Source organism: Chiloscyllium punctatum, chromosome 43 (genome assembly GCF_047496795.1).
Source record: "Chiloscyllium punctatum isolate Juve2018m chromosome 43, sChiPun1.3, whole genome shotgun sequence".
Taxonomy (NCBI): domain Eukaryota; kingdom Metazoa; phylum Chordata; class Chondrichthyes; order Orectolobiformes; family Hemiscylliidae; genus Chiloscyllium; species Chiloscyllium punctatum.
In genome coordinates, this window is record NC_092781.1 from 27,825,538 (window position 1) to 27,845,405 (window position 19,868).

A 19,868-nucleotide genomic window follows, 5' to 3' on the forward strand; every position below is an offset into this window, starting at 1 on the left:
TATAAGGGCTGGAGGAAGGTTCACAGATGAGGAGGCTAATAGGGGCTGGAGGATTTTACAAAGACAAGGTGAACTGTTGGTATTGTGCCAGATGACAGAAATAGAGATTATTGCAGTGTCTGCAGACAGTGATTACTGATATTCCGCACGTTATGCAGCCTGGAGGAATATATAGAGATTGGGAGGGTAGACAACATTGCAGTGGGCTTGAAATTTACACTGGGTTTGTATGGCGTTTGAGGAAGTTGCGGAAGTAGGAACTGTTCAAAGAATTCGAAATATTCAAGGCAATGGTGCAGATCAGTTGGACTGAAGGGTCTGTTTCCTTGCTGCATGACTCTACTATATGACAACACAAAGTGTTGGTCTGGTGACCTAGACAGAATGATCCCAGGCATTATTACCATCTTCTTGTGGGAGGCCTCATTTCAACTATGTTATACTGATGCTCACGAAGAGAGCGTAGGCCTTGATTGGTAACTGCGAACTTCCTATGCTGTCACAGGAAGGCTCAATGCAGCACAGCTGAAAGCAATCCTCTCACAGGACGGAGTCGATTGAGCCTGGGACCTTTCTGCTCTGTGATCATATTTCAGTACTGCATCTACTTAATGTCCTGTGGACCGATGTTTTACGCTTTCTACTGCATTCTGCTCTGTGCACTGTGAGTGATCTGACCTTGCTGCAGGGTTTATTGAAGTCGCCAGAACTCCCTGACCCTCGTCTCTCTCTCTCTCTCTGACAGAAACTTTGAATTCTGCTGAGTGAGGAAGTCCCCGAATATCTGCGGGAGACAGAGAAATATAAAGACGCGGAAATTAGACAGATTCAGTGAAGGTTACAATTTTAGAAATGGTAGAGTCCGACAGAGAAATGGAATATTCCAGAATCCATTCCTGTCATGTGCTGCCTCCTCTTTCTAGAGTGTAGAATTCTGCTGGCTCAGGATCTTCAGTAGCTGCAAATGGTGCCGTCAGAGGCAGCAATGAGACCAACAAAGTGGCAAATATAACATGGAAGATACTGGGTGAATTCACCAGAACAGAGAAAGGAATCAGGATCAAACAATCGTCAGGAAGAAGGGGATTAGGTTCATGGTGCACTGATGTCAAAATTCAGGAATGAGTGAGCAATAAATATCATTCCTGATGAAGGGCTTTTGTCCGAAACGTCGATTTTCCTGTTCCTTTGATGCTGCCTGGCCTGTTGTGCTTTTCCAGCATCACTCTAATCATGACTCTAATCTCCAACATCTGCAGTCCCCACCTCCAACTGGGCTATGAGTTGAAAGGTCGATGGCCTTGTGTTATTCTCACTGGACTGTTCATCCTGAAATTACGGATGTTGTCTGAACGTTCAATATTATTTCAGGAAGGACTTCTCTTCATGGCAGCAGGTCTGGATTGCATATGACGCCAGCCTAAGAGCAAGGTGTTGAGTCTCAAATGCACTCTGAATTGATCGAGCAAGCCTGTAAGTCCAAGGGCAGCTCGGGGTAGGAAAGAAATGCTGGACAGCCAGAGACACCCAGATGTAAACGTTTAAGAAAACAAAAATAAGTGAACCCATGCTGCAACCAGTTTCCTGGCCAATAGTTTCGGTAGGTTCGTGGACAGGCGTTTAAACTGACTGAGAGAATGCAGGGACAGGGTTCACGTGAAAGAGGTTTTCCATATCCAAAGAGAAAAGGTGAAGCATTGGAACGGCAGTGGGATATGGCTGAAGGCAAGCAGAAATGAACAGGATGTGACAGATTTTAAATTAGCCTGTACATGAGTGAGTCGATTTGAGACAGGAAAACGTTGGAAAGGACAAAGTAACTGCAGTAAGGTGGAGGTAATTGAGACACAGGTATAAATGATATGTCGTCACCAGAGATGCGATTGCATCATGAAAAAAAAACGTTGAACATCCATATTCAATTGTACACAATCTTGCGGAGACACAAGCAGAATGGGAAAGCAGGCTGAACAACCCGGAAAGTAATGAATGTCAAAGCTTGATAGAGAAAGCGTTTGGCCTCAGATTAGGAAGCAGAATTAATAATTTCTTGGTAAAATGTGTCAAACGCACAACCAGGACAACATTTTAAACTGCCCGACATTATGCCATAGCTCCTCACTATAATAAACAGTAATGCATTGGCATTTGTAACAAAGGCATTGTGTTGATTTTGGGGAGAGTTCAATCTTCATGTAACCTGGGGGAGTTACACAGGCAAGAGTTACATTCGAAGAGGTGATCAGAGATGTTTTCAATACTTCTTTGAATAACACATTATGCAACTGACTAGGGGTGTAACCATCTCAATTTAATCGCTGGTTGATGAATCTGAATGAATGTGTCATGATCATACGGAGAGATCCTTCGGGAAGTTTTGATAAAGTCGAATTCATGGGGTTGATGCAGGTAAAAGTAAACATATAGGACATGTGACGAGAACTCACCAGTTGGATTAAAAATTGGTTAGGAGACAGAGCGTATCCGTACAGAATTGCGGTTCAACTTGCAGCCCTTTGACCAACAGTCCGCCACGAAAGAACAGAAAGGGACAGAGGTTAAGTAAAACTACATCTGTGGATTGGTAGTGCTGTCAGAGACCTCAGGTTGCAAGTACACAGTTCTCTGAAAGTGACTCCACAGGTAGACAGGATGGCAAAGCAAGCATTTGGGGCAATTGCCTTCATTGGCGAGAGCATTGGGAATAGGAGTTGGATGTCATGTTGTCGCTATCAAGGATATTGGCGAGGCTACCCTAAGTAGATTGCTGAATATCTGGAAAAACCCAACTGCTTTACGTATGCATTTCGAGAAGGACATCTGACATTCTTACCTGTTTGAGCTTACATGGGTCGCCAGACCCACAGACATATCGCTGCGTCTGAGCTGCCCGCTGGACAATTAGCAGTGGGAAATTATGCTGGTCCAATCAGTGACATATTCACCCCATGAATGAATAAAGAAAAATACATATTTCTCTCGTGACCTCTGCAAACCATTCCAGCTTCATATTTTCTACCAACTTTGTAATATCGCCCTTGACTGTCTCTGTAACACGCTCTCCAACTCCAGCAACTTCAACTCTCCCTGTTCCTCTCATCTCATTAAAGCACGACAATGTTTCCTCTTCCGACTGCATTCCACCTGCTTGGAGACCCCTTGCAATTCCTTTTAATAGTTTGATCCATATTTATAAAACAATAGCTTTCGTCATAAATGTTAGGTTTTTGTTCGTCTTCCTGGCGTCTTTTAATTGAATGCGATCCTTTCCATGCTCGTGGGGCACAGGTTGGAAATTCTTGCTAAAAGTTTGCCTGTTTCAATGGAATGTCCTTTTGTTCAATATTTTGTTGAAGTTTTCTTCTTTTCACTTCCAGAAATATAGCTGTTTTTGTACGCTTTTTACCTGGTGTGTTCCCCTCTCAGCGGTACCTTCACAGCATTGCTAAACTGATTAATCTGTCAGCCATGTAGAACCTTGTCAGAGAGCTTCTAAATTGCTTGCACAAAGCACTTTGTGAAAAGCTCAGGAAGAAAATGTGGAGCCCCTCGCAGCGATATTTATATCATCGACAGCCACTACAGACCCGTGAGACTGATGGCAGGGTTGAGGAAGTTGTTGGAGCTGATTCTGAGAGAAAGGATCGTTATATATTTGGAGACAGGGATTGATTAGACAGCATAGACTTGTAAGCGAAAAATCGTTTCTCCAAAACCTGAGTGATTTTTTTGTCGAGAGTGGGACGCACATAGGGTGAGAGGGAAACACACACACACATACACACACACACACACACAAACACGCACATGATATCAGACTCACGCACAGCGAGAGAGTAACACAGAAACACACAGAGATACATCGAGTGAAGGAAGGACACGCACACACAGTGTCAGAAATTACACACACACACAAGCAAACATTTAGAGGATCACGCACATATGGAGAGCAAGGGAGGAACTATCGCATACACAGAGAGGGAAGGACGCGCACGCAGAGTGAGGGGACACGTGCACTCACAGCGAGGGAGTGAAACGCAAACACAGCGAGGGAGGTACACACACGCAGCGAGGTAGTGACACGCATACACACAGCGGGGGAGGGCCAAGCACACGCAGAGCAAGGTGGAAAACGCAAAGGCACAGCGAGAGAGGGTCTTGAACACGCACAGAGGGTGTCAAGGAAACAGACACGACATTATGGAGCGATTGACGGACACGCACACATGGAGCGAGGGAGGGACACGCAGACACAGAATGATGGAAGGTCATGTACTTACAAATCAGGGGAGGAACATGCACACACACAGAGTGAGGGCAGGACACACACATACACCTACACAGACACATACACGAACACACACATACAGGAACACATGGACTCAGAGTGAGAGCGAGACATGCATGCACAGAGCAAGGGAGTTACACGCACATACACAGCACTTGGGAGGTCTGCGTCGAATCAGAGGGAGGAAGGGGCACGCATACAGGGAGGGAAAGGGACACACACTCAGACACATAGAGAGGGAGGGACGAGGACATACAAAGCGAGGGAGGGACAAGCACAGACACAGAGTAAAGGACACAAAGACAGTGATGGGCACAAACATAGTGGAGGAGGGACACAGACACATAGAGCGTGGAAGAGACCACACACAGCGAGAATTTACATACAGACACAGAGAGACAGGCACACTCAGAGAAAAGGAGACATACACACACACTGTTGGCGAGAGAGGGCACACACACAGAGTGATGGAGGGGCACATACACACAGCGAGGGAGAGACATGTGCACAGACAGCGAGAGTGGGCCACACATATGCACAGTTCAAGGTAGAAAGTAGCAAGCGCGTAGCAAGATAGGGACCATCACCCACACAGTGACGGAGGGACATACATATATAATGCGAGATGGCGACATGTATATAAACAACAAGAGAAGAACACATACACAGCGAGGGAGGGACACGCGTGCACGCGCGCGCACAGGCACTAACACACGCATACACACACACAGACTGAAAGAGATGCACGGACAGAGCATGGGAGGGTCATGCACACACAGTGTGAGGAAAGGTCTCACACATACACACACACACACACAGAGCGAGGGAGGAACATGCACTCACAAAGTGAGGGAATTAATCGTACACACACAGAGTTATGGAGGGACACGCACATACACAGACTGAGGGAGGGGTATGCGAACGAACAGCGAGGAAGGCGACACATGCCCAAACACACAGCGAGGTAGAGACACGCACAATCATAATGAGAACGGGACATGGTCACACCGAGCGAGGGTGGAACAGACGCCCAGCGAAGAAGGCACACACACACACAGTGATGGAGGGAAACACACACACACAGAGGGGGGGAAATGCTCACACAGCAAGGGAGGGACGCGCATACACACAGCGAAGGAGGGGAAAGCACACGTTTCAAGAGAGGGACACGCACATGCACAGCGAAGGAGGGAAGCACACGCAGAGATGGCGGGATATGCACACACACAGCGAGGGAGGGAAACGATTCTGTAAAGTATAAAAAATAGTTATGCCGCTGGACTGGATGGAAATCATCTTCCAATACTTTGTAAAGTTAGGTAGGAGATTGCACAGCCTGTCACTTTAATCTTTATACCATCATTGATTACAGGAACAGTGCCAGTAGACTGGAGGATAGCAAATGTTCTCCACTTGTTGAACAAGGGGAGTACAGGCAACCCTGTTATTGATGTAAATTTAAAAATCACACAACACCATGTTATAGTTCAATAGTTTTAATGGAAGCACTAGCTTTCGGAGCGCTGCTCCTTCATGAGGTGGTTGTCCCCCTTATGAAAGAGCAACATTCCGAAAGCTAGTGCTTCCAATCAAACCTTTTGGACTATAACCCTAGTGCTGCGTGAGTTTTAACGTTGGACACCCCAGTCCAACACCTGCATCTTCCAATCATAACTGACATTTGTATAACAATAAGCTTTATTTCGGTCAGGGGAAAGTGTTGGAAAGGATTATAAGAAATACGATTTGTAAAGATGTAGAAACAATTAATTTGACTGTGCTAGTGAACATTTTTTTTAAAAATTGTAAGTTAGTCGTTCCTCACAAGTTCTAATTTATTTATTTGAGGAGTTCACCAAGTAGGTTGATGAGGGTAAAGCGGTGGATGTAGTGTGTATGGATTTCAGTAAAGCGCTTAAAATCTTCCCCACGTTAGGTTATTGCAGGGAATACGGAGACATGTGATTGTGGGCGAATTAGCGGTTTGGATCATAAACAGTTTAGCTGGCAGAAGAGAGAGCGTAGTGGTTGTTGGGAAATGTTTTTCCCGGAGTTCAGATACAAGTGTTGTACCACAAAAATATGTTTTAGGCCCACTGCTGTTTGTCATTTAAAAAAAAAATCACCCGGATGAGGGCGTAGAAGGATGATTCAGTAAATGTCTGGATGGCACGGAAGTCGACCGAGTTTTGAACATTGCAGAATGATGTTCCAGGTTAAGGAGAGATATTGATCAGCTGCAGTAAGGGCATTTAAATCATCATTCAATAATCACGTAGATGATAGTAGGATAATGCAGGTTAGATGAGATTCAGGTTGGTTTCACATGTTCGGGGCCAAAGGACATGTATTGCGTACTAATGTTCTTTGTTCTATGTTCTATGTACAGGTAACACTTGTAAAATTGTCATGGGAAAAATATTGATGAGCTTCCATCTTTGGTTGTTGCAGTGCCTCCGGTGAACGGGTCCCTCAGCACTGTTTCAAATCGGTTTGCTGGATGTTGATCCAGTGAACATAAATGAAAGACCACTTTTAATTCAATCTCAATGGCGTACGTGTTAGACTCAGGGGAAAAGTGCAGCTTTCTGGACTTATTGTCTGTTCTACCCTTTTTCATGTAGACATGAATTGGAAATATGCTGTAGCAAAAGAAAGTAGTATGAATTGTATGTAGCAAAAACTGCTCCTTCTGTGTGGCAGTAGTGTTGGGATTAAGTGCTGAATGCCTGGTTAGCAGCCGCATGCATTCTGTTATATAGTAACTGTGTTTACTTTCTCAGTAAATTCAATAATGACTGTGATCCTTCGCGGGAAAGGTGTGGACTCTTCACATGTGTCACTCGCTACTTTGTCACCATGGCAATGGCATATCAGCTGGTCGTGCTCCTTGACCGGTTTTTGAGAGATATTCCCATTCTTTATCCAGAACACTTTCTTTTCCTGGCACATATGGAGGTGTGTAACATTGACGCTGTTCTGCTTTATGCAGTCACAGACTGGTCTTTCTGGTAGACTGTCGCATTCACCTTTGATCGGTTTGCGACCTTTTTTTTACCAGAAGCTGAAAACTGAACACTGGAGTGAGAAAACAGCTGCTGCAGTTTTTAGAACAGTGACTGCCTTGGGAGGTTTAAAGTACATAAACTGCTACTTTATGTACAGCAGTATATATATTGTTTCCTGAATGAACCTGTGTTTTCTGGCCTGAATCAGTATGATACGAATTTGACGTTTGGGCTGCAACCAGAGATGCGCACTACATTCTCAGAACCTGATTCCCGTTTAAACTGACCCCGCAGCTGAACATGTTTATCGTCAGACATATTTTCGTGAGCAGCAGAGTCAGCAGGAGATTTTGGGCGCTCAGCATTTGCTGAAGTCCCAGACACACTATGGTGGAAAATCGAAGGAAATCCAGTATTTTACTCTTTGATATTTTTGGCAATTTAAATCTGTGTGGGCAGTGGAGTTGAAATGCCCATCAGCCATGATTGAATTGCGGAGTGGACTCGATGGGCCAAATGGCCTCACTTCCACTCCTATATCTTATGGTCTTATAGTATTTAAAGTGATACCTACACGTCAGCGAGTTAGTGATCTTACTGTTTATATACATGTTCCAGCATATTTCATAGGTTTAGGTCTCATTCTCCATCTGCTGAGTTGCTGCACAAACACTGGCTTCTAAGCCACAACACATGGTAGGTTCAGAGAACAAGTGGAGAATATGCTGATGTATCACTTCAGTCTTTGAGCAAAATTAAGTAAATGGTGCTATGAATGATAGATTCTCGATTGAAAAACGATTGATTAAAAAAAAACAATCCACTTGGATTTGATGATGGGCATCTATTGACACCCAGCGTGAAAAGTGACTGTCAAATTTTCACAGTAAGAACACTGGTGTGGATGGTGGTCGGTTAAAATGAGGTTGTGTGCTCACTCGTACATTGACCAGTTATATGCATTCATGAGGGGCTGAATCAGAAATTGACAGGTGTGAGTGAACACAGCTACAGAGCATAAATGAATATTGCGCTGTTCAATGAACGGCTTAGAGAAACGGATTGGCCGCCGGAAACACTTAGGAATTTTGGCAATGCACCACAATGGTCCTCGCCTATAGCACTGATCACTGGCGTTAAAATGAGTAAAGATTTTGGATGTGATACCAATTCTTTGCTCTGAAGCTGTCATAAAAATAGGGATAGCCTTGTGACACATTGTTTTTCCGTCATTTTTCATTGTTACGAATTGTAGATTAACATGACAGGGAATTCAAAGAAAATTTGTGTCCTGCAGGATTTGTTCTCACTTCAAGCCCCAGAGTCAATCTGTCTTTCTGACTATCCAACTACCTTTCTGTCGATTGATCAAGCCATCTATCGGTCTGTCTGTCTGTCTCTCTCGACCAATCTGTTTATTTATAGATCTGTCTGTCTGTCTGTCTTTCTATCTATCTATCTATCTATCTATCTATCTATCTATCTATCTATCTATCTATCTATCTATCTATCTATCTATCTATCTATCTATCTATCTATCTTTCTTTCTATCTATCTATCTATCTATCTATCTATCTATCTATCTATCTATCTATCTATCTATCTATCTATCTATCTATCTATCTATCTATCTATCTAAATATCTATCTATCTATCTACATATCCATATACCAATCTATTCTACCTTTTCAAGGTATGATATATTAAGCTAGCTAATGCTCTGCGATCCTGCCTACTTTGCATTTCCCACAATCTGGCTGAAGACAATTTTTTCATAATTTTTCATATTCAATTCCTGATCTTTTATGAAGACTGCATAATGCTCAGAATTCCAATAGTTAAATGTTCAAATTTCATGTTGTCTGTTTGATTACGCACAACCTCATCAGAATGGTGAATAATTTCGGACTGATAGTTTATAACAGACAGATATTAAAATCACGGAAACGAAGAAATATTTTTATACAATCTTCGAATCACACCATCTCTATTTCTAATCGCGTTCTGTCCAGTCCTTACTGGATTTTAATAAGAACAATTTAAAATTAGATTACACTGTCCGGAACCACGTGGAGGCATTACCCTGGAGTGTTCAATGACAACAATGCATACTCTGTATATTAACCCTCTTTTCATGACCTGGAAGTGACTGACCGGGACATTGTTAGGAAAGAGTTATTCAATATTCGCCTGGAATGTTCCATGGTGGATTGGGGAGAGAAAATGTTCCTTTGTTCTTACACCCACTGTTTCTGTCCTTTTCATTTTACTGCGGGACAGAGTAGAGTGGGTTTTGTTCGGTGACAAACCTAACTATGGCTGGTCTAAGGAATTTGCTGGAGGCCGTGTAGAGGGAGTGCATTATACGCCATATTCTCAGAGGCATAGTTTGAAGTAAGTTGAAAGATATTTCAAGGGGATTTCATGGACGGTCTTGGTCAATCGTTGGAGGGAGAAATTCAACTCAAATGTAAATCTAAACAATTAGTTGAGAGATCGTAAACAGACAATAATGGTCAGTGTTACTTTTGGGACTGCAGAAAGGATTGTCGTGACTCTTACCAGGCATTGAAAAAATAAGGCCATAAGACAAACGTTTACAAATTAGAAATCCATCCCATAACCAGAGTAAACGTTTTGCAATAGCTTGTTCTGTTGGATAGAGAAGCGCTCGGTATTTAACACTATCGGGTCTTCGTAATATTGTTGCTTTCCCCAACGTGTGTCTCATTTCAACACTGATGGGCCATTTAACAATCCAACAGCAGAAGAAGAGGTCACTTCACCCTCCTGACCTACTCAACCATTCAATATGATCACAGCAGATCTGAATTTAAGATCAGGTCCAAACTCCACTGATATTCTTTGATCCACTGGCTATTTAATAATCTTTCAGCTCCATATTGAAATGATTTGAATCCACTGATGTTTGAAGATTGGAATAACAAACATTCACAGACCTATGCATTAAAAGGAAAACATTGCTCATTACTTTCTTAAATTGGCGTCCTGTTAAAAAAAAACAAGCTCACGGATCCCTTCGTTTTATATTATCTGACAAGAGGAAACATTCCTTCCAACTCTACCCAGTCAAGTACCCCTCGGAACATGTATGTTTTAAATGTGCTACGTGTGAGTTAAACAGCCATAATCCTATTGGGAACTGGAGAAATTCTGAAGTCGGAGCGTCCACTTTTGATCATTGATTGCATTTTAAATATGTACAGTTGAGACAGGTGTGTCATTGAAAGGAATGGCGAACACAAAGAATGACATTTTTCTCTTTGATAAACAGGTGGGATGGAAGGAAAATGCAATAATGAACGTCTAATTTTAGGTGGTTGCGTGTCGGTGATTTTTTTGGGGTGTGGGCGCATGTTTATGCACCGCCACCTGTTTCAAAGTAGAACTCAAAATACAGTTAATTGGAGCTTTTGTCAAAGATTGCAGTCGATCCATGTCAAATTCCTTATGCCTCGCATGGGGTTTTTAACCTCCGACATATTACGTTCCTGGACTGCTTTTGAGAATTTTAGATATTCTGATTACAATCTGTCATCTTTAGACAATTTGTCAAAATTTTATTCATATCAACATCAGGCAAGTTATGACTGCTGAAATAGGCCTGGATTTTAGATTTTTTTTCGAATGAAGTCTTATTGGTAAATGAAGTAAAAAGAAGAAGTAGCAATAGCATTGCAAGAAATGTACTATGTAACTGTAACAATCCAGGTGAAACGGGTGAGGCAATATGTAGTCAAATTTGAGGCAGGTGTCAAAGCAACTTTGTTTTGAGAGAAGGGGTTATCAACATTCCAACACTTAACTGGAGGGAATTTTTAAACTGTATGTATTTTCTTGCCTGTTTCTCTGTATCAAGAAAACGTTCATTTCTCCATTTCTTCTCTCGATAATTTTCCTTCTGCTTAGTACATTATCACAGAGGTTCATACATTTATAAGGGATAGGATAAAAAATGGACATTCGGCATCGAGTCTGCTGTGTCATGTGGTTACCACTGATACGCTGAAGGACCATTGTCCTGCCTTCCCTCCATATTCCTTCAACCCATTACCAAATAGAAAGCTGGCTGACGTCTCCTTAAATGTATTCACTGTCATAGCATCCATTGCACTTTGGGAGATGAGAATACCAGATTCACAACCCTTTGGGCAAAGTAGTTTCTCCGCAACAAATCTAAACTTCCTTTATATATACATGTTGCTTAGATAAACTCCATTCATATTATTTTACATGAATACGCAATCCCGATCGATGTCTTTTCCCCATTCTGAAGGCTTTAGAGTTATCAGAATTTACCAGGCATGAAGGTCTGAACCATTCCAATTCACTACCATGAACGGTAAGTCATTCACAGACCGGTACATGATCTGCCTTACATCCAACTCGGGCACAAACTATCCAGCTAATTAATATACCTGCTGCTCGCAATGTGGTCTTCTCTACACCGGGCAACCAAACACAACGTAAGAGAGGCTTTCACCGAACTTCTCAGCCTGATCCGGCGGACCAACTTGACCTCACAGTCACCACCCATTCTAATTCCATTTCCCTTTCCATTTCCGTCGTGACCATTCTTGGCCTCTCCGATTACCACAGGGAATCAATCTGAAAACTGAAAGAGCAACACCTCAGCTTCCGCCTCAGCAGCACACAGACTGAAAGATTCAACATTGAGTTCTCCAATTTCAAATACCGTCCATTCCCAACATCGGACTCCCTTCCTAGACCTCCTTTCCATTAATCTCATCCAGCCCTCCTTTTAGCCACCATCCTGGTTCACGGTTACCATCGACCAATGAGCTCGTAACCACGACGTGTGCTCATTATATTCCCACTTCACCACACATCATCCCCATTCCTTTACCTGCAGCTCCCCTTACGCACACCTCTAGTCCTGAAGAACTGTACACATGAAAACTTGACCTCTGCACCACCTGAGACTGCATGGCTTGCGGTGTTCTTCCATCCTCCTGCTTGTCCACCATGGACAGACACTGGCAGACATGGAGGCACAGGTTCATACCCAAAATTACAAAGAATGTATCACGCATAGATACAGACCAGATTCATATGCAGTGAAACATAGAGATCTATTTCAATTCAAGCACATAAACACGTACACACGAAATCAGACTCAGATTCACTGACAGAATATGGGAAACGTTTAGCAGCAGAAACACACATTCGTAAAAACATTGATCCACTCACAGGCAAAGGAATCCATGTAGACACTGGTATGTAACAAATACACTTTTGGAGAACTCGCTGTGTTTTTTCAAATTATTCTGAGTTGATTCTTTGGACCACTTTTGGTTTTCAGCTCTTCACTGCGAAGAAGAAGCTAAAGATCAGTTTCGGACGGTTTAAAGGAAAAGTGAACAAAACAGGCATATGTAGATTCTTGAGTGCATGCTTGAAGTTAAGCGTGGGCTGTTTCCTGATCACAAGATACTGCATAAGAAGTGGTTTCATAAAAGTCTGGGCAAGATCTCATAATCACGCAGATCACAGTCGGTGAATGGTCGTGGGAACCTAGTGCAGAAGATCATCAGTCGATCAGTGAGTCATCAGATTTCGAAATGGATTTTGGACTGTTTCATCTAAGAAGAACAATTCTTTATTGTCGTTGCAGCATTAAGCTTTGAAAGCTGCCTGCCTGAAATCCCACGAAAAGGTCTTGAAATTTTAGATAATAGAAAATGACGATATAAGCTATATGTCCTTTTACTGGGTGAACATTAAAGATGACTGCCGGAAATCGATCTGGAAAACCTGCTACATACTGTGGTCAGATATATGTTCACTAGTATTTCATTTATTCCTTCACTGTCATTGTGCATCTTCTAGTCTTCCATGAACTGTACAGATAATTTAGACTTTTAGGTTCATTATACTGATCCATTGGATTACCTTGTTCAAGTTCGGTCTGCTGAAGTTGTTTTGAGCCATTCCAAACTGTTTGCTGAAGGAACAAACGAGTGCCTAGAAGTGAGTGCTCGCAGAGACTGCGATTAGTCATTAGAAAGTCTGGTTAGGAAATTTGGCATACATTTGAGGATGTATAAATGTAGTAATTTTAAAGTGTTGAGAATACAAAAGTAGAAAAACTGACTTGTTTCGACTGTCTCTTTCTGTATCATAGGAAGGCACAATCACCAGCATAAGTACTTTAAAATGTGAACACTTCAATATGTGTGCAAATTAACATACCGATAAATGCATATATTAGTGCCACAAATAAATACATATGTCGACATGCAGAATTACAGGCACCCACCGACAATCACACAGCAATTCAAACATTGGTCACAGGAACATAGACGATGGCACTGGAGTACAGTCAAATACATAAATACACACAAAGAAAGGCACAGTCACTGTCATGTTAAAATACAAGAAACACTACCACACAGACTCACAGTTAACACAGACACTTGTTAAACTTAATCACCGATAAACGTGAAGCACAAATGAATACTAGCAAGCAAATCTGCATCAGCGCAGATATGAAAATACCTACATAATTTCACAGATAAATATGCAAAAGAACACACAGACACACAAGCACAGCGACATGCAGACAGCAACGCACTTTTACACATGTAAGGTCACTTCTTTTCATCACATTTGATTCAGATACGCACACAGATAAGAGCAACACAAACGCGTAAGAAGTAGATGTAGTGTCAGAGAAGAAGACACTGGGGACAGATTTATCAAAGACAGGGAAGAGTGAACAACGGAGGTCTGAACGATTTACTGCAACAAATTGGGCAGGGATAACATTTGGTAAGCCCGTGAAACGTTCAGCCACGGAATGGAATTTGGAAAATGACTTTCTTCATTTCAGGGCATGCAATGAAGGTTCAATCCATTGATTGGTATGGCGACACATATTATGAATTTAAGAAAAAAACATGAATAGGGAAAACGTGGTCACAAAATGCACACTGTTCATTTGTTCGCAGGCAATCCCTCACAGATTGATCGATTTGAATTGTCAATAAACAGAGTGATAGAATGTAATTTGACATATGCACTGACATGTTGAGGTAAATGTCAGTCAGCAGGAGGAAACCCATATTTCGGGGAGGTTGCAAACAAATCAGTTGAGTGAGGTCGCAAATGGTTGAAAATGTCGTGGGGTGGATTTCAGTTTATGCGTTTGTTCAATACTTCAGTAATCGATGTGACAGTGCTATTCAACGCAACTCTGGGTTTTTATTTTCACTGAACGTGAACTGTGTCACTGCAAAAATGTATTTATACAGCAATCTTAATTCAGCTGCATTGCTTTGATTTGTTGAAAGGTAATTTCTGACTCTATGTAATCCTAGGATCTCTTCTGGTTATGTTGTAGTCTTATGAATATATGGGTGTATTGTACCTTTAAGATAGCTGAAAGCTAGCAGAACGAACTGACAGCACCAGATATTCTTAACAATAAACAATGTAACAATTGGTCCAGCTACTGGGATAGCTCGGGTTTGCTGAATGCCTAGAGATAAAAACAGAATTTAATAGGGCCAATCAGGTCAAGTATGCCCCCATAATAAAATAACAAACTCCAAACGAGTTTTAATGAAGTTTATTCACACTCCTACAAGCCAAAGACACAATCCGATGCTTTGGGGTATAAGGTTGGGAAAATTAAACAGTTGGGTGGGAGGACAACTGTGATTTTAAAAATATTTAAGAAATAAAATTGTTTATTTTTCTTTAAATAGTTCTTGGCTTCTCAAAATGCACAGATTACTGCACAGGAAAGATCTTTTCTGTATTGCTGTTTTAAATAAAGTCGGAAGGTTTACTCTGTGCTGCAACAGTAGCAGATGACTTCTATTACATACACAGAAGACAACAGGATAGATCTGCCAGATATGCTGCAAGGTAAAATCACAAATTTCCTTCTCCTGTACTTCTCTGGGATACTATGATTCTCTCTCCTTAAGAGACCCTTCAGTCCCTAGTAGGCTCTGTTGGCCATTAAAATATGTCTGACTGCAGAGCATGAACCATAGCAACAAATTCAATGGTACAATGGATATAAAAATCTTATCAAACTAACACAAATGCATACTCACAGCACGACTATAGTAGCTTGGCTTTGCAGAACAGAAACAAAATACTTATTTAATTATCAACCTATACATATAATATATGCTGGATAGACATATACTCTGGCTCCATAAATCAATGCACTGATCCGGTCTGCACAACGTTCCATAGGGGACAGATATCTCATCTGAGTTTAAATCAATTCACTATGGTGTTCTGCACAGCTGTCCATACTGGATATGTATCTCACCTGGTTTTTCGATCATTGGATGGATCTCGTCTGCATAGTGCTCCGTGCTGTACAGTTAGATAGTCTGAGTTTACAATTGAATTCACTGCCGTGACCTGTTCAGTGCTCAATGCTGGGCAAATACCCTCCTTACTGATAAAATGTTTCTGCCTGAAATGTCGAATCTCCTATTCCTCAGATGCTGGACGACCTGCTGTGCTTTTCTAGCACCGCTCTCTTTATTCTGATCCACAGTATATGTAGTCTTCAATTTCACCTGGGCAAATAGCTGGTATGGATACACAGATCATGCACTGCTGTTGCCTGCACAGTGATCCACTTGGACAGATTACCGGTTCTGAATAACAAGTACATTGACATTGTCCACATTGCTCCATGCTAAACACATATCTCATTTAAGTTTATGTTGTCTGATATTTCAGTGTGGTGTATGGAAAATGTGCGATAACTAGTCTTGCCTAAGAATGCCCCTCTTTAAGTTCATATTTTTATGATTAAACCTGCTAATGTCTGACTCTGCCAGGTGCTCCTATTTTCTGTCTACGCATAACATCTGCAACACATTATACATGAAGCAATTGACCAATTTTAACGCTAATAACTGTCCTTTAGGATATCTCAGCCTTGGGACAGATTTGTCGTGAAGCATTGGGTTCAACCATTCAGAAGCTCAGAAACAGCAACTTTTCCTGTTTCCCCAGTAATGCTTCATTTTGGACAAGGGTTTTCAGAAGTTTTGAGGCGAGTCTGGATTACGTGTCATCCGCCCATCCGCTGAACACTTCAGGAGTCTCTCTCTGCTGATAATGCGTTCGGTTACTCGAGAAAAAAACACTCAAATGTGACTGAATCAGCCCAGGTTCTAACTTGTATTTCAATTACGTCTTAATGAATTATAGTACTGGACACCGAATGTATTACGAATTTCTCTGGACAGACATTTTAATGGACCATTCAAGATGTGGTATTGTTGCAGTATCGGTGTCTCCAATGTTAGAAACAAATCAAACAGACGCTGAAAAGAGAGGAATCTCCGTGAAATGGAATACAGGTTCATATTTAGGTCAGCCATAACCTTATTAATGTGAAGCAGGATTGAATAGCCCACTCATGGAACGTATTATGAATGTATGCTTGTCAGAAGCCAATCTCCCTTCTCCCCCAGTGCATCATACACCTGGGGAGTGGCTTCGCGGCTTCTGTTCCTCATTAACAGATTACTGGTGGCTCGCTGGTCTCAATATTCTCCTGTGTAAAATGTTTAATCAGCTGAGAAATTGTCTGGTGTCTTCATCTTTCTATGGAATGGAGTTGGGTGACTAAATAGCCTCTTCAAAATCTTAAAGTTCCGATGGAAGTAAAGCTTTTCTCTTATTTCTGTAAAACACAGAGCAAATCTGAATGATATTTCTTGTGTCTTGTTTTCTCTCTGTCACGGAGAAAACACTCTGAATGGATTTGTTTTTGTTTGTCAGAAGCGGAATGCCAGCCACCTGATCTCCTGTAATAGGATTTACTCTCTAATTGACCTCCACACGTTTCTGCAAAAATGGTTTCAGAGGCTAAATGGCCTCTTCCAGTTCATGTGCATCAGACTCTTGACACTGAATGATCTCCTCCTGTTCATCTCTAACAGACTCGGGACGTTAATGGTTTACTTCTTTTCCTGTGTAACAGATTGAAGAAGTTGAACTTCTTTGAACTGTTCCTCTGAAACAGATACCACAAGCTCTTCCCCAAACTGTGGATCAGCCTAGAAAGACTGATGGCCTCTCCCGCTCCTCTTTAACGGACGCAAGAATCTTAACCTCCTCCTCCTGTTTCCTACAACAGAATCTGGAAGCTGAATTGCCTTCACCTGTTTGCCTGATGCAGACTCGAAATGCTGAGTATGCTCCTTCTGTTCCGGTGGAACAGTCTCGAGAGTGTGAGTGACTACGACCTCTTCCTGTCTAGCAGATACGTAGGGCGGAATGGCCTCCTCCTGTTTCGTGGAAATACATTTGAGTGACTGAATGCAATCATATAGCCCGAGAGGACGGAGACAGGCACTTTCCCCCAATCTGCTCCGTGCTGACCAAAATGTCCATGCACATGAACATGCACATGAATCCCATTTCCCTACATTTAACACTGAAGATGTAAACCTTTCCTATTCATATTTCAGTCCAAATGCCTTTTCAATGTTGTTAATGTGCTCGCCACATTCCATTTGCGTACCGCCCTCTGTGAAAAAAACGTTGACTCTCTGTTTCACTTTCATTTCTTCCCCTCTAACCTTAAACTGATGTCTTTTAGTACCCGATTCTCCAACCGTGGGAACAAAACACTGAGTGCATTCACCCTATCCCTGCCTCTAATTCTGTTATCCACCTTCCAGAGGTACCGTCTGATCGTGTGTGGTCTGAAAAGAAAGCCCGAGCTTGTCCAAACACTGCAAATAAAGCCACTGAGTCCAAGTACCCTCCTTGCAAATTTCTTCTGCACTCTTTCCAGTTTGATAACACCTTTCCTCTGACAAGTAGCCAAAATCTGAATAGAATACTTCGAGTGCTGCCTCACCAACGTCCTGTAGGACTAAAACATGACTTCTTAACTTCTATTCTCAGTCCTTTGACGAATGGAGACCAGTGTGCCAAAAACCTCCTTTACTGCCCTGTCTCCATGTGAATCTACTTTCAGATAACTCTGAACCTGAATTCCAAGATCCCACGTTTCCATCGTACTCGTTAAGACATTAACATTTAGCGTGAAACGCCTACCTGGATTTGACTTTCCAAAATGCAATCCCTTACATTTTTCAATGTTGAACTTCTTTTGCCATTTCTCTCCCCCTTTCCCAGCTAATCATGAACCAAACGTAATTTCCGATAACCGACTTCACTCTGCACTATGCCACCTATTTTTGTAATTTTGGAAAACTACAAATCAAGTCTTGTACATTCTCATTCAAATCATGAATATAGATGAAAACGATACTGCATATTTTAGCGTCTAAAGCAAACTTGCCAATCATGCTTTGCACATTCTCGTCCAAATCATTAATATAGCAAAGAACCAGTAATGGGTCCAAAAGCGATGACTGAGGCAATCCATTCGTGACAGGCCTACGTTCTGACACGCATGTTTCCACTTTTACCCTCTGCTTCCGACCACCAATCCAATTTTGTATTCAATTTGCCTGCTCTACTGCGATTACAAAAACTTCCAGAGCAGCCCACCATGTCAAACGTTAACAAAGGCCTCAATGAACTCAGTAGGTACTACATCGAACACTCTGCCTTAGTCAATGTGACTGGTCACTTCATTGAAAGATTCGAAGAAAACCGCGAGGCATGATCTCCGACTCAGAATCCCTCGCTGACTACTCGCAATCCAACTCCTGTCTTTCCAAATGCAAAATCAATTTCTCTCTCAGAATTCTCTCAAACAACTTGCCTACCACAATGTTAAACATAGAGATCGCAGGTTTTTCTTTGCACTTCTTCTTGGATTAGAGCGAAACATTCTCTACGCTGCCGCCTTCTGGGACCTTACCCCTGTCTACAGATCATGTAAAAATATCAGCTAAACCTCCTTCAATCTATTCTCCACTGTCTTGCAGTGTTCTCGGATGTATCTGGTCGGCATAGGGAGATTTATCCACTTTCATATATTCCAACACATTCAACACCTCCTCTACACTCTTAAGACTGTTTCCAAGATATCCCAAGTCTTTATGTCTTCACCCATGGTAAATAGCAGGGCGAAATATTCATTGCAATCCTCTTCCATCATCTGCAATTCCACACGAACATGCCCGCGTTTCTTCCTTGAGGTGCACTGTTCTCTCTTGAGTTATTCATAGTCCTATAATTCATTTAAATTAGCTCTTTGGATTCACCCCCAATGTCTCAGCCCAGGGCTATCTCATAGCCCAGTTTTGCCTCCGGATTTCCTTCTTCAGTAAAATCCAGTATTTTCTGCATACCTTCAGACGTTCCCTTGGTCCGAGCTGGCTCGACCTCAGCGACGCGTCCTAATTTATTCCGGTCAAAGCACAAAATCTTGTGCCATCCGCGGTTGAGTAGTCCTTTCAGCATTACTCTTCACCCTCACAGGGACTGATAAACATTGAACTCTAGCTATCTCGCTTTTAAAGGCTTCCCACTTGCCAGAGGTACTTTTGCCTTCGAACAAACGGGTTCAATCAGCCTCTGCAAGCGCCTGACTACTTCCATCAAATTTCGCCTTGACCAAG